Here is a 14,118-nt window from a genome sequence, read left to right on the forward strand (position 1 = left end):
ATGGTTTTTCAAGCAACTTTACACCAAGAAATAATACTTTCTAATCATTCTCTAAATAAAACAACATCCTAATGTATCAAATTTTACTGAGAAAATCAAGGGTGGGGGATGGAGAACACAATGCTTCACATAATCTCGCCAACAGAAAATAGCATCCTGGCAATTTAATGAAGAATAAACCATGAGATTAGTTTACATAGAAGAAGATATGTTGTAGAGAATTACTCAATCTGCACTAAGCTTCCTGCTGGGTTAAATGTGAGCTAAATTATTATTTTGCTTTCACTTACGCCCTTGTACATTGTGAGAGCAGAGCTCTCTTTTTCTACATTATTGCAAAAACTCTCCATTTCTACACCACACTGCATTTGAATATGAAGTCATTTGTACACTATTTTAATAATGTGGAAATGTTAAAAAGTACTGCAATAGCAGAGGAAAGCAGATGTCTGTAAGTCTTAGGACAGAGTTGTCTACAGAGTGATTTCCAGGACAGACATGGCTATGAAGAGAGAACTAGCCTCAAAACAACACAATAATAAAAAAATTCTGCAAAGAAATTGACTTGTTAAGATATAATTTCATTAGAAAAAATTAACATCCACATTGTAAACATTTTCTATTCTAGCACATCATACTTTCTACATACTTAAATATAAAAAGTATCATATATAATTTTAGGAAATAGCCTTAATAAAATCAAATATGGAAACAATGCAACCATAATACAAACCTACTCATCATGTCTGTTCAACATCTAAAACAGATCTGGCTAAGAAATGACTATTAATTGAGTAAGTACGCAACTTATCACTATTCTGCCACACTCATGGCAATAAACTTAGGATATCTTAGTATAATGCAAACCTGGGATCATTCCCTGCCACCCTTTTGGTATCTACTGTGCAAGTACTACACAACTGTAGAGCCTGCTAATCAGAGGCCTGTGCTGCAGGGGGTCCGGGGTGGGGTAACAACTGTCAAGTAGCTCAACCTGCTGTCATTTCACCTCTGCTTTATAAAATTAGTGAGAAGAATAGCACTGTATCTTACAACTTCGCCTAAACGTCACTCTAACAATCAACTTCTAATGGTGTGGGACCCTAAAAAGGACATCATCAAACACATGGCCGCTATCACTAAGATAAATCCTTTTTTCCTTAAACAATAATCTGAGGTGTTCACTGCCATCAGGTTTAAGTCCTCAGCTAAGCCTAGTTTCATCCCAAGGGATCCCTTCACACAAATGAGGGGCAAGCACTGCAATATCCTCACTGAGGAGACAGCCACCAGGACACTTAGCCATAGAGGAAAGCCAGTAGAGGACACAGATGATACTTGAATAGACAGCGACATAAACGAAGTCCTTTTATCATCCTGCTCACAGTGGTTGTAAACCCAACTGTCTGGATTCAAGTGACAGTCATGCCACTTATTACACTAAGTATGTAAGTAACAAGCTGGGCATATCACTCTCTTTATGCCTTGGCTCCCTCTTCCGTAAAATGGGGACAGCGGTAATAGAAAAATAGATTAATATTTTAACACACACAAAACATCTGCTCACAGTAAGAATTTTATAAACTAAAATATTTTGTTATAAAAAAACAATGCAAAAGACTTAGGAAGAGGGAAGGATAAGAAGATACATGAGAGCCATGTATTAAAAGAAATTTAGGGATCAGGGCGATAGCTGGTAAAAGTTTTGCCACAGAAGCATGAAGACAGGTTCAATCTCCAAAACCTGCATAAAAAGCTGGGGGCATGATGTACATGCTTGTATTCCAGCACTGGGGAAGCAGGGACAAGCGATCTCTGGGGCCTGCAGACCAGCCAGTCTAGCTGACCACGTGAGCTTCCAATGAGTTACCTATACTCCAAAAATTAATATGATGGAGAGTGATGGACGAAGACACCTGACATCAACCTCTGGCCTCCACACATTCATGCCAACACCATACATGAAAACATTTCAATTCATTATTTACTGTTCTTGGTCCTATTTTTATCCACCATTCTCACTAACAATCATCTTGATTTAAAAAAAAATAGCTACCAATACTCTCAAAGAAATCCTTTCTTAATTCAATATCACATGACACTGAAAAGGCAATAAATTCGATATGCTATCAAACATTTCACTTTTTTCTAATGTCATCAAAGTAATTCATGTGAACAGTACAAAGCAGAGGCTGGGCCTCACTCTCCTGACGTCATTCCCTTTCTGTGCTTCCTCTTGGGGACACTTTCATCTCACTCTGAATTCTGAAACACACCACACTACATATTATACTTGGCTTTTAAAATTACTTGGGAAAGAGGAAGTACATTTTTAACTGCTAATATTATATACACATATATATTGTTTTGTCTTAAATTTATTTTATTAAAAATTTTAAATATGCTTATATTTTAATTAAAAGGGAAATATGCTTCAATTTCAAATGTAAGTTTGCAAATTATTGTAAATACAAATAATATAAATACTTTAATGTCTATAGTTAAATGCATGTCTATAGTTAAACACATAAGTAAAATCACTTTGACTTTTCTAGGTAGCTGATTTTCTTATCCTCTTTGTATATAGAATTAATGTAGCAATTTGTAGTCAGTCAACTGTTAAATATTTTTTCAAGAAAGAAGTATGCTTAAATGTTGTCATCAAATTGAAATGCCCAGATATGTTTAACATGTTTTAAAAGACAGAACAAATCCGAGAAATACAACAAGAAATCAAACACTACTCAAATATCCAGATGGACTATTAGCCTCCAAAAATCAAGCTTATAAAATAAAATAAATACCAGGAAAGCTACTTTTCAATGTTAAAAATGAATTTACTTACCTTAGCCCTCTGAGGGCAGTATTACCTAACGCAAAGCCAAAATTTTCAGGAAAAAACAATTATATACCATTCTAATAAAAATCTACTCTGAAAACTAGAAATGAGCAAATTTTTCCTCATTATATATTAGTAATTTTATCGTCATCATCATTTATATTTGGACATCAAAATGATTATTTTGAAATGCTTGTAACTTTTTTTAAAAAACAAGAAACTGGTAAGAAAAATGCCTTAAAGTCTCATATAAAAGTCACCAAAAATATTGAGTCACCATAACATGACTCAGTATTATGTGAATATGCATATCCTATTATGCTATTCTCTGTAGGTAAGTGGTTTTATACTTTTTAAATTGAAAGGCAACATACGTTCACAGGGATAAACTAATTCACAGATTAACAACTAGAATAAACCCTCAAATTTCTTGAAAACCGCAAACAGCCAAAAGCTTATGTTAACAAATCACTTATCAATAATGAGAGATAATGCAAAGGTAAGTTAATGGTGTAGAGTCAAAGCTCAGAATTTTTATAACTAATTCTAAAAGAATAAACACCTTTACTCGCCACACTAACTCAATGCACTACAGATACTTGATTGCTTTTCCTTGAAAAGTACATTATGTGGGAAATGGTTCTGTAATGCATGTACTAACCACTTGGATAACACTTAACCCTGAAAGTTCCAATGGTCTGACAGCACTTGAGTTAATAGCTAATCTTACCATACTGCTGATATATAAGGTAATATCCATGCTAGACTTCACACCAACACGACCACACACAAACATGCATACACTACATAAAGAGGAAAAATCCTAGCTTTTAAAAAATGGCATACTACAGGGAGATAAAAATTATTACAAGTGGGTGACAGAAAACCTATTTTATACAGCCAATCAGTTGTCATATGCTCAACAAGAAAAAAAGGGGGCTATGTAGATTTTATATGCACTTTTAAGAAAAGCCCCCCCCTTTTATTTTCTTGTAACTTAAGGTGTAATTTTCAACTAGGAACTACATCATTTTCTAACTTAGAAAAAAGTAGGTTTATTAGTACAATTAAACAATTACATTGCTTTGAAACTACACAGTTCTATGAATGTTTTAGGGTAAAAGAAAAAAATGAAAATTAAATTCTGATAATTAAACGAAAAGTAGAGCTAACTATCTTATATGTTGAATACATTGCAAATAGGAAATAATGTCATTTTACAATAGTATCTCTCTCACACATAAACATGTGCATGAACACATGCACATAAATACACATATAACACAAAACATATACACACATACACAAACTAATCTCGCTAATGTGCATGCGCCTGCACACATGTGCACACATACATACACATATACACAGACACATACACACAGACACGCACATACGTGCATGCACAAACACACACTCACACACACACACACGCACACACACACACACACACACACACACACGTACACGCACATGCACACACTAACATCACAAAGATGCCAGGAAGCAACAGCTGGTATTCCATTCGTTTTCACTTAAATGTATAAAATAATTAACTTTGATGTTATGTTCCAGTCTCAAACAAATGAGTGACTTGCTTAATCAATAAATAAATGGAAGGAAGGAAGGAAGGAAGGAAGGAAGGAAGGAAGGAAGGAAGGAAGGAAGGAAGGCCGGCCAGTAATCAAACTACTTATAGATTTATGCCTTTTTTGCTTTTAAATTTAATTATCCTCTGTTCTAATATGTGTTATCAAGTTTACCAACATCTTTAATCAGATATTCTTGAGACTAAAAACTCATTAAAAATTTTAAGCCAAAACATTTTGCAAGATGTCTTAAAGAGTATGTCAGACAGTGAAATATTCTGTTTTCAACATACTGGCCAATATTTTTAAAAATTACTATTCATGAAGTATTTTCTTGAGGCATAATTCAAATACATTCATATACCATAAATGCTAGAAGATCCTAAATCTTTTTTTAGTTGTCCTGAAGTACAGTTATATTCATTTATAAAAATGCCTTTATACATGTATTTTTAAGTGGATTCTTCTTCATTTGTTATACAACAATTCACATATGTGAACAGTCTCATATCTTTTTATGTAAACTACTTCTGGTAAACAGTGTTTTACAAAAGTACGTCAGTACAGCATTGTCATATTCACTGTTGTTGCTGCTGTTGTTGTTGCTGCTGCTGCTGCTGCTGTTGTTGTTGCTGCTGCTGCTGCTGCTGTTGTTGTTGCTGCTGCTGCTGCTGCTGCTGCTGTTGCTGCTGCTGCTGTTGTTGTTGCTGCTGCTGCTGCTGTTGTTGTTGTTGTTGTTGTTGTTGTTGTTGTTGTTGCTGCTGTTGTTTGGAAACAGGGTCTCTGTAGCTCTGGCTGCCCTGAAATTTGCAATGTAGACTAGGCTGGCCTCAAACTCATAATTTCAACCTGCTTCTGCCTCTCCTTCCTGACTATGAGGATTAAAGACAAAGGCATAGTCCACTTTCCTAATACAACCAATTTCTGGTTTGAAATTCTCCATTGTCATTTTCTCTACTGCTATGAAGCAGTCTTCAGTGATGATTAAGGCAGGCAGTCTCCAAGGTACAGCACACCTTGCTTCAGTCAGCATCAAAAATTACTGACTCATACTTTATACTAATAGAGTATATGCTTTAAAAAACATTTTGAAAAGAAAAATCTTAAAAACCACCACTTACATCTCTGTGGGGTTCATATTCATACTCTAGGGAATTCACTGACTCCATCAGCTCAATAAAAGCATTTCTTCTTGATTCTTAGTTCTCCAAGGAGACACTTCTGCTCACCCTGGCACTTTTATCCCAAGGAGGAGCTTGACAGTTTTTTTTTTTCTACAAAATAAAGAGTTCTGACAATTTTAAACTTCCTCAGGAGATAAACAGTACTGTTAGTATTATCTGTTCACTAATAGTATTTGCGATAGCAGACAAAAGCATACCTCCAAAACTAATTTAAGATTACTATTAAAATAATTTAACATATTCTTAATAATGCATGCTAATTTTTAAATAAGAAAGTGACTGTACTGTATAAACTATCAGTGGACAAAAGTCACTATACATCTCCAAAATATTTATATTTGACAGTTTTCTCCACATTCTCTTAAACAAATTATTTCTCTTCAGATTTATGGAGCAACAGTAAGTCACTAAACACTGGATTCCAAGATAAAATATTCTATCTGTGACCATTCCGTTAACACAGCCTCTAGAAAACAGAACACTTTACAAATACTGACTGCAGCATCTATGCTCTCTAGACTTTCACCTACCACCTAATAAAAATGAAGTCCTGCTAACAGATAGTCCTGAACTTGTTCCCACAACGATAACTGTACTATCACACTTAGTCTTTTCAAGTTCCTGTAATGACAGCTATTGTTTCCTTTTTTAGTCTAAATTCATTCAGTTTAAGTGACTTTTACAAGCTCACTTATCTAAGTGATATTGAAATGTAGTCCCTTTAACTTCAAAAATAATCTGCCTTTCCCCTTCCACTCACTTCTGTGTGTCCCTGCCTGTGCTGAGGTTCGTTCCATGGCTCTGAAGGATGAGCAGGTGAGTGAGGAGTGTAGCAGGGACCAGCAGGTTTGCTAGCTTCAGTCAGCGGCTCACTAACATACTGACCTCTTCAGTCAGCTGCTCACTAACATACTGACCTCTTCAGTCAGCTGCTCACTAACATACTGACCTCTGGCAAATCACACTCTCAATTCAACAAAACCTCTATGTGAAAAATGCCGGTTACTTGTCCCAAACTTAGGAAGGATCTCGGGACTGGCTGTGAAACTACAAAGAATACGTGTGCAAGTCTACATTTCCTAATGAAATACAAAGGCAAAGTAGAGGTCCAGGGAAACTGGTGACTTTCCATGCTTTCTCAGCAAGCACAGATTAGAGTTGCTGGAGAAGAAATTGAAAATAAATTTTCCCCTAGAAAGATGAGACTTAACTTCTTTATTGGACCTAAAGCTATCAGGATATTGGCCTTTCAACCACATTTCAGATATTTTTACTAAACAAATATGCCACAAGACCTTACATGTTTAGAAAAACCTAAGTATACCAAAACTCTAAGTAAGCAATCTTCCTCAGTAATTCTTCTACGGGTTCTCTTTTAATTAGAAATTCCTACAGTGTTTTAAAAGGGAATTAAAAAAAAATGTGGCTCTCTTTTCTAGTATTTCACTCACTGTTATAGAACTTTTACCAAAAATTGTAGTATTCTTTTTAAAACACTTTGAAAACCTCTATATAACATCACTGTATCATTTAAACTATTTGAGATGAAAGTAAAACATTTGGATGAATACACTTCTACATATGCACTTAAGAGAATTCAAGATATTCAAAACTCTAAGACTAATGGCATAAAAGTCCAGGGGTGGGGAATCAATTCAGTAATGCTTGATGAGACTTCCTGTCGTTGATAGAAACAAAAGCAAAGAGAAAGGATATTACTTTTAAAAAAAGGTCAGGCTACTGTGTAACACCTCCCCCCACTCCCACCCTCGCCCTCCCTCCCTTGTTTGCAACATTGGGAACATCTAGGTTTAAAATTTTATAGAACGATTCAAGGAATAAATGTGGGATTAAGTTACCCCAGTAGTGAACTATAGAATGAATCGACCCGTTTTCAAACGATAGTTTAAGTACTGAGTAGTTAAACTGTCAGTGGGGTCATTAAGACGGTAACTGAACTAAAAGAGTAATCAAAACTTCCTGTTACCAGTAGAAATTCACATCTAACACTAATGAACTGTGTTATCTATCTTCTTTGTAGAAAAGCAAGAAAGTTTTAAATGCCATTTAAGAAAGTTGCTTTTTTAACCTTAGACATGAACAAGAGAGGGAAGAGGAAGCATTACACTCCTAACTAAGAACGGAATCAGAGGGGACACGCAGGAAAACAATGGTAATTAGTATGTACCCTTGGTTAACCAAATCCACACACACTCACTCTGTATATGCACAAACATCAGCAGCATCATAAACCGTCTCCAGTTCTCGCCATTATTCAGTTCGACATCTGCACATGTTTATGCGTCTCTCCAAACAACCTCTTGAACACCCTGCTGGAGCTGTCATTTTTTTCTTCTCCCTATCTGGCAGATGGCAAGTCAACAATCGGCATCAACAGCAGCCGAATATCTCCCCCTTTATCGCCCCCCCCAAACAGACACAATAATAACTTCTTTGTGCTTCCCTACAATGCAGCTGCTTAAACCATTTCGCTACAAGGCTGCTTTGCCTTAATAAAAAAAAATCCCTTCTGTCAAGTCTAAAAAGCAGCATAATGTTAAGCAAGCTAAAGCCACAGCACAGCTGCAAACGGGCAGACACATTGACAGCTCCTCCCTTAACAAAGCCCTGTGAATTGAAGGGGTTCATCTGAGGCTCACACAGTAATTAGTATAAAAAAAGTCCGACAGCCTCTATTATGCTAAGGAAAAAAAAAAACTGGACAGAACTGGGCTGCTGTTTTGCGTCAAGAGTTCTGCTGCAGAGTAGATAAATCATGTTGGGTTTTTTCCTCTCTTTTTAAAGACAGTAATAAGGAGGATGAGAGAAGCTAATTTGAAAACTTGGACACAGTAATTGTACCATATGGTGAGCATTTATCCTTTCTGAAATGCATGCTAACAGTCACTTACATGCACACTGCTTTGTTTTACAGTTGTTGTTCTCTCTACCATATTCATAAAATGGATTTGAATATCTGATACCACGAGAAGTTTTGTGTAATTAGCAACAGAACTGCCTAGGTTTAATTAATGGGCCTAGCACTGAAATCTAGTAAAATGCAAAACAAAATTAAACAATGTGTCCACTTTCTAAAATGTCTTTCTTAACTCAAAACAAAAATAAAAAAATAAAAAAACCTAACGAATACTGGTTCATCGAAGGGTTTTTAAGTTGTTAGTACTTCTGAAAATCCCAACAGAATAAGGTATGATAGTGGATAATACTTCTACAGCAGCCTCAAAGATAAGGCCTCCATGAGAATGACCTCTTACTAACCTCATCTGTTTAATTTCGTTAATGCACATAAAACTCTCACCCATATATACTAGTAAACCTAAAAGAAACATTTCCTTGTATGTGCCCTAGAGCTGTTGTTTTGTTAGAAATTCTGTTACTACATAGTAATGTGTCAAACACTACTTTAGACTGAGAAAATACAGTATAGAATTGCTTTCTCACACACAATTTATGCTTGTTATGTATGCACTATATAAACCATATAAGCATATTTATGCTTAGATATATATGTATATATATATACACACATTATATACATGTATGTATGTATGTATAGATCCAAGAATAAATTGAAAATATTTTTGTCTACTTCAAAATTCTTTAACATCTTACTGCTTAAAAAAAAAAAAAACTCTAACAGCATTAATGAACCATTATCAAGCATTCAACATCTATCAACTTTTCTTTTGACAAAAAAAAATACTAGAAATTATGTTCCATTAGTTTACTGGTTTAAAGATAGGTAAATTCACTTTAATGGGATCAATGTTCTTCTTCAGGTAAAAGTGTCATGTGTCTAATTACTATCAACTATGTTCTATACACATACCATTCAACTAGAACTCATAGGAGTCCTCACAGTTTCTAGAGGAGTAAAAGCATCAGGCTAAACTACTACACTTCACTGCAAGTGCCCTTCTGATCAATATGGGGACAGTTGAAGTAAAATATTTTAAAGAAACATTATTCCAACACAAAACCAAACATCTCTACTTAGGCTACACTTTGAAATATATTTATCAGTGATAATACTATCCCAAAACTCTAGAAGATTTAGTCTACTCTAGAAGTTAGACACAGACTCAGAAGAAACAGGAACTCCATCCAGCAAATACCAACAACCAATTTCTATAATGCATCTTTACCTTGGCTAAGAAGAGGTAAATCTTGTCCCTTACTATGGTATGCTAACTTCCCTTAATGACACTATACTGGGTCATACACCCCCCTCTGTGCTCTGCTTTACAGTTTACTAAACACTGTCAAACATGAGTAAGTCTTAAAAGTTCATTATGTTGGATTGCCACTCCTTTGGGAAATACTGACCAGCAACATTTGTGACCTTACATACTTTCAAGTTCTGTAAATACAATTACATTAACAAGATCAAGACACTATTTGGTGTTAAACAAAAAAGGTATAAAAATAGGCAGAGAAACATTATACAATAACTATTCCAGTATAACTGAATGTCAGAAAAATGAATAACATTGTTTTAGAAAACGTGTTAAAAATGTGGCTGATCTCTTCACGCATATAATGGTAAAAAGCAAAAATTTGGTTTAATTTTAAGGAATCGAGTTAGGAGTATGCTGACAGCCCCACTTACATCTAAAAGCTAAATTGAAGCAGGCTCTGAAACTTTAATGGAGTAATGAGGGTATGGCTTCGAGAACACTGCTGCTCCAGAATCTGATCAAGGTTTGCAGGTAAATGTATCCATTCCTATACTACCTAAAGCCATTTTACATTTTGACAATAACAAAAACCTTCCAGATTTCATTATCCACTTTAAAAGCTGTTTGTAAATGTCCCGAGACCAGATAACATTTTAAAGAGAGTGTGTCCTCCATGTAAGATAGCATTTTAAAGAGAGTGTGCTCTCCATGTAAGATAGCATTTTAAAGAGTGTGTGTTCTCCATGTAAGGAATCTGTGACATCTTTACCTCAGGGATGGAGGAGAATGAACAATATACAGGACGAAGTTGCAAAAAACTTTCATAGCACATAATTATAGAAAACACTTTAATTTTTACTTACCTTAATATATATTTAAGAACTATTATATGCCACTAACATACCAGAGTGATTTTAATTAAATATGAATAATTAAGGTCTTCAAGTGTTATGTAAGTCCAAACATAATTTATAGTATGTGGAGTAATCTTAAATATTTGTTCAGCATTGTGAAAAGTATTCAGGTAAGAATGCAGTGGTCTACTGGTTTGTCAACAATATTGGTAATTGCCTATGTAAGGCTTAGTAATGCAAGAAAGTTAACATTCAGTGACTTCCAGGGTAGAATTTTGAACAATGTATCACTATACTATAAATGTTTATCTTCTATTAAAAGAGGCAAATTAAGCAATAAGCCAATCTATCACAAGCTCTCAAACTGAAAGACCCAGAAGTCAAAAAGAAGCTTATTATAATATGATATAAACCTAATTTAAAGAAAAGTCCAATGTAGAACAGTACACAAAGCAGGCCTATCTTAGCACAGATCTACCCTGAGTTTTGTCTTTAACCTTAGTGCTCTTTTAGCAGTCTTGATTTCTAGGAACAAAGTTCACCCATGAAGATGATGATGCTGACTAACAATAATGGATATTGATGAAGACCATGGCAACGATGAGATATTTATTGTAAGGAAACACACTACTCAAGGAATGAGCTGCACTATGGAGCAGTATAGAGCCAACTTCTGCAAGTGAGATCTGGAAAGTGACAGAAAAGGTTCCATTGTCTTGTTCAGGAGCTCTGTGAAGTCTGGTGTCTATCACTTTGTCTGAATCATTCCTCCCACTGACAAGTTGCATTTCTCTGCAAATTGTCTAGTAAACAAGCTCTCTACCACCAACTCCTACCTTGCTCAGAGGTTTTTATTCCATCATCAAATGATTGTCTGACCCTTCTGGCAATCCTACCCAAAATGCTAATTTTACTTCTTCTCTTAGCTGCTTCAGTCGTCTACATTTAGTCCTCCCTGGAGTTCTTGGGTCCACTGTCTATGGTTCAGTTTGTCTGGGGACAGACAAATCTACCTATACAACAGGACGAGTAGGTTAGCCAACATCCCTTTGAGAGGGCTAAGCTTGAATGAAGCACTAATCACTGTGGAATCAAAGATATACAGGTAAGAAGAGAAATGGGACAGTTGGAATAAGAGGAAGAGTAAAAGGATGGAAACAAGGGGGAAAGGAACTGAACAGATTTCTATTATTATGTTATTGGGATCATCTTAATTGATTGGAAAATTTACTAATAATTAAAGGCTTTGTAACATAAATCATTAACTATATTAGTAACAGGAGCCCAACATATTTGTGTTTCATGAGACTACTACATAGAACTATTAAAGCATCCAAACAGGACAGATTTGAGTAAATATAATTCACTATTCTAAAATATAACTCTTTTTGTACCAGTGAGTTCTTGACATAAGATGTTCAGGGAAAACATTTATATTGCGGAAGAATATAAATTGCAATATAATTACAATTTATGATCTTTTTGTTCACATTACTGTATATTTGTAAGAAGAATCTGGTCTACTGGTTTAACTTTTGATTCTTTGTGAAATTTCTCATCATATTTCCAATCCCACTCATCTACCTGGCCCTTCATATCCACCCTTGACCCTCGCAAACCCCCCAAAAGAAAATAAAAAATCACAATTAAGAAATAAATTGTTGCCATGGAAGCTGTGGTATACTGCAGTATATCACACAGAATACCTTCTTTGACCAAACAGCTTCATTTGCAAATGTTTATTGCAATGAGTCATTGGTCTGGTTCGAGGCCTCTGCCTCCTGCCACACTTTCAATACTGGATCCTCACTGGAACTCATCTCATATATACTGTTGTTGCCAAAGAGATCGTGCAGCTTTGAATCTGTAGAAATGGCCCCTTCATGTGCTCCAGAGATGGGGTGGATGTTGAGGTGGGCCTGCCTACTCAGAGCCCTGGTGGAAGCTGGATTGGTAAGCTGGGTTGGTAAGTTGGTTAACTTTCCTATGCCTGTGCCACTAGCACCAACTCTCTGGTTTTGCCCAGGTGAGTGGTGGGGCCAGCTTTCCTGCTCTCCTGCACTCACACACTAGGAAGAACAGGGAGGAGGCAGCTATCTAGTGTGCTGTAGCCAGTTTTCCAGCTCTCACAACCTTAGGGTTGGCTCATCTTGCCCAACACATACTAGGGCCAGCTCTCCTGTGCTGGTCAGGCGAGGTGTGGGACCCACACTTGAGTCCTTAAAAGTATTTATGGATTTTAATTTTCAAAGAATAAAGCCTATCAGAACACTGGAAGCAGGAAAAACAACTCCACCTGACAAACAGTAATCCCAAATGTTCATATACACTTGATTTATGATATACTTGCCAAATATTTAAATTTCGGTTAGCATAATTATTCTGTCTTTATTGCTTTAAAACTTCAGCGCTTTCGTCCAACCCAAATTTATTAACTACAATATGTCTTAAAAGCAACCTAAGACACAACATTTTATTTTTCCACTTTTAATGTTTGATAAAATTCAACTCTGAGCCCCAAAAGGTTAAATTCTATAAACTTCAATATGAAGAATACTAGCAAAATGAGCTAATTTTTAAATATTCTTTCCAATATTATGTATATTCAAAATACAAAGTAAATATTGCCTATATTTAGGCATAAGAATGAAAGTCATTCTATTTTATACATATTACAGCAGTGATATTAGAATTCATTCATGTACCTTAGAGAATAGCTGAATAGAGAAATATCTCGTCACAAGTCTACATTTCAGTCTATACTCTGGAATTACCACTCTGTTCCTTTAACCATCAGTCATTCCATATTTTCTGAATATTACAAACGTGCTGGTAGTTATCACAGTAAACAAAAGTCATACTTGCAAAATTTATTTAGGAAACAACAAATTTCCAATTTAAAAATCAATAGTGTTTAAAATCTATATAATTCTTAGAGACTAGATTTTCCTGTTCATAATTTCCCACTTTATCAATTCCCAAAACTTGTTCTCCTATGAGTTTATAGTATCCATTACCTCTAAGGTTTTTTTTTTAATGTATTAGCCATTTTACGTGCATCTTATCACAAAATATACCTTATTATATAATTTTAGTTCCTTAAGTACTTTTTAAATTTATATTTAATCTTCTTTTACAGTCCAGATTTTATCTTCATCCCGGTCCACCCTGACTTTTCCATATCCCATACCTCCTCCCCCACCCTCCCATCTCCACATGGATGTCCCCCTACCCCCACACCCCATGCCAACAGACCTCTCCATTCTCTGGAGCCTCCTCCAGTCTCATGAGGGTTAGGTGCATCTTCTAAGACTGAGTCCAGACCTGGCAGTCCTCTGCCATGTATGTGTGCCATCATACCAACTGATGCATGCTGCCTGGTTGGCCCAGTTCTCAGAGATCTCAGGGGTGGGGGGTCCAAGTTAGTTGAGACTGCTAATCCTCCTACAAGGT

At 35.6% G+C, this 14,118-nt stretch overlaps 1 protein-coding gene across 12 annotated transcripts in view; it reads right to left on the reverse strand.

The window, feature by feature from the left end:
- The window catches only part of Akt3 (AKT serine/threonine kinase 3), a 281,993-nt gene that overhangs the window by 165,020 nt on the left and 102,855 nt on the right, over positions 1-14,118 (reverse strand). The window contains exons 1-2 of one of the 12 annotated variants that reach the window (XM_087580530.1): positions 7,831-7,911; positions 5,550-5,702 (exon numbers count right to left, since the gene is read on the reverse strand). The exons of the other annotated variants lie outside the window; for them this stretch is intronic. The gene's annotated coding sequence lies outside the window, so the exon portion shown is untranslated. Of the gene's footprint in view, positions 1-5,549; positions 5,703-7,830; positions 7,912-14,118 lie in introns of those variants that run through there. 12 annotated transcript variants of the gene reach the window in all.

This window comes from Rattus norvegicus, chromosome 13 (genome assembly GCF_021556685.1).
Source record: "Rattus norvegicus strain SHRSP/BbbUtx chromosome 13, alternate assembly SHRSP_T2T, whole genome shotgun sequence".
NCBI lineage: Eukaryota > Metazoa > Chordata > Mammalia > Rodentia > Muridae > Rattus > Rattus norvegicus.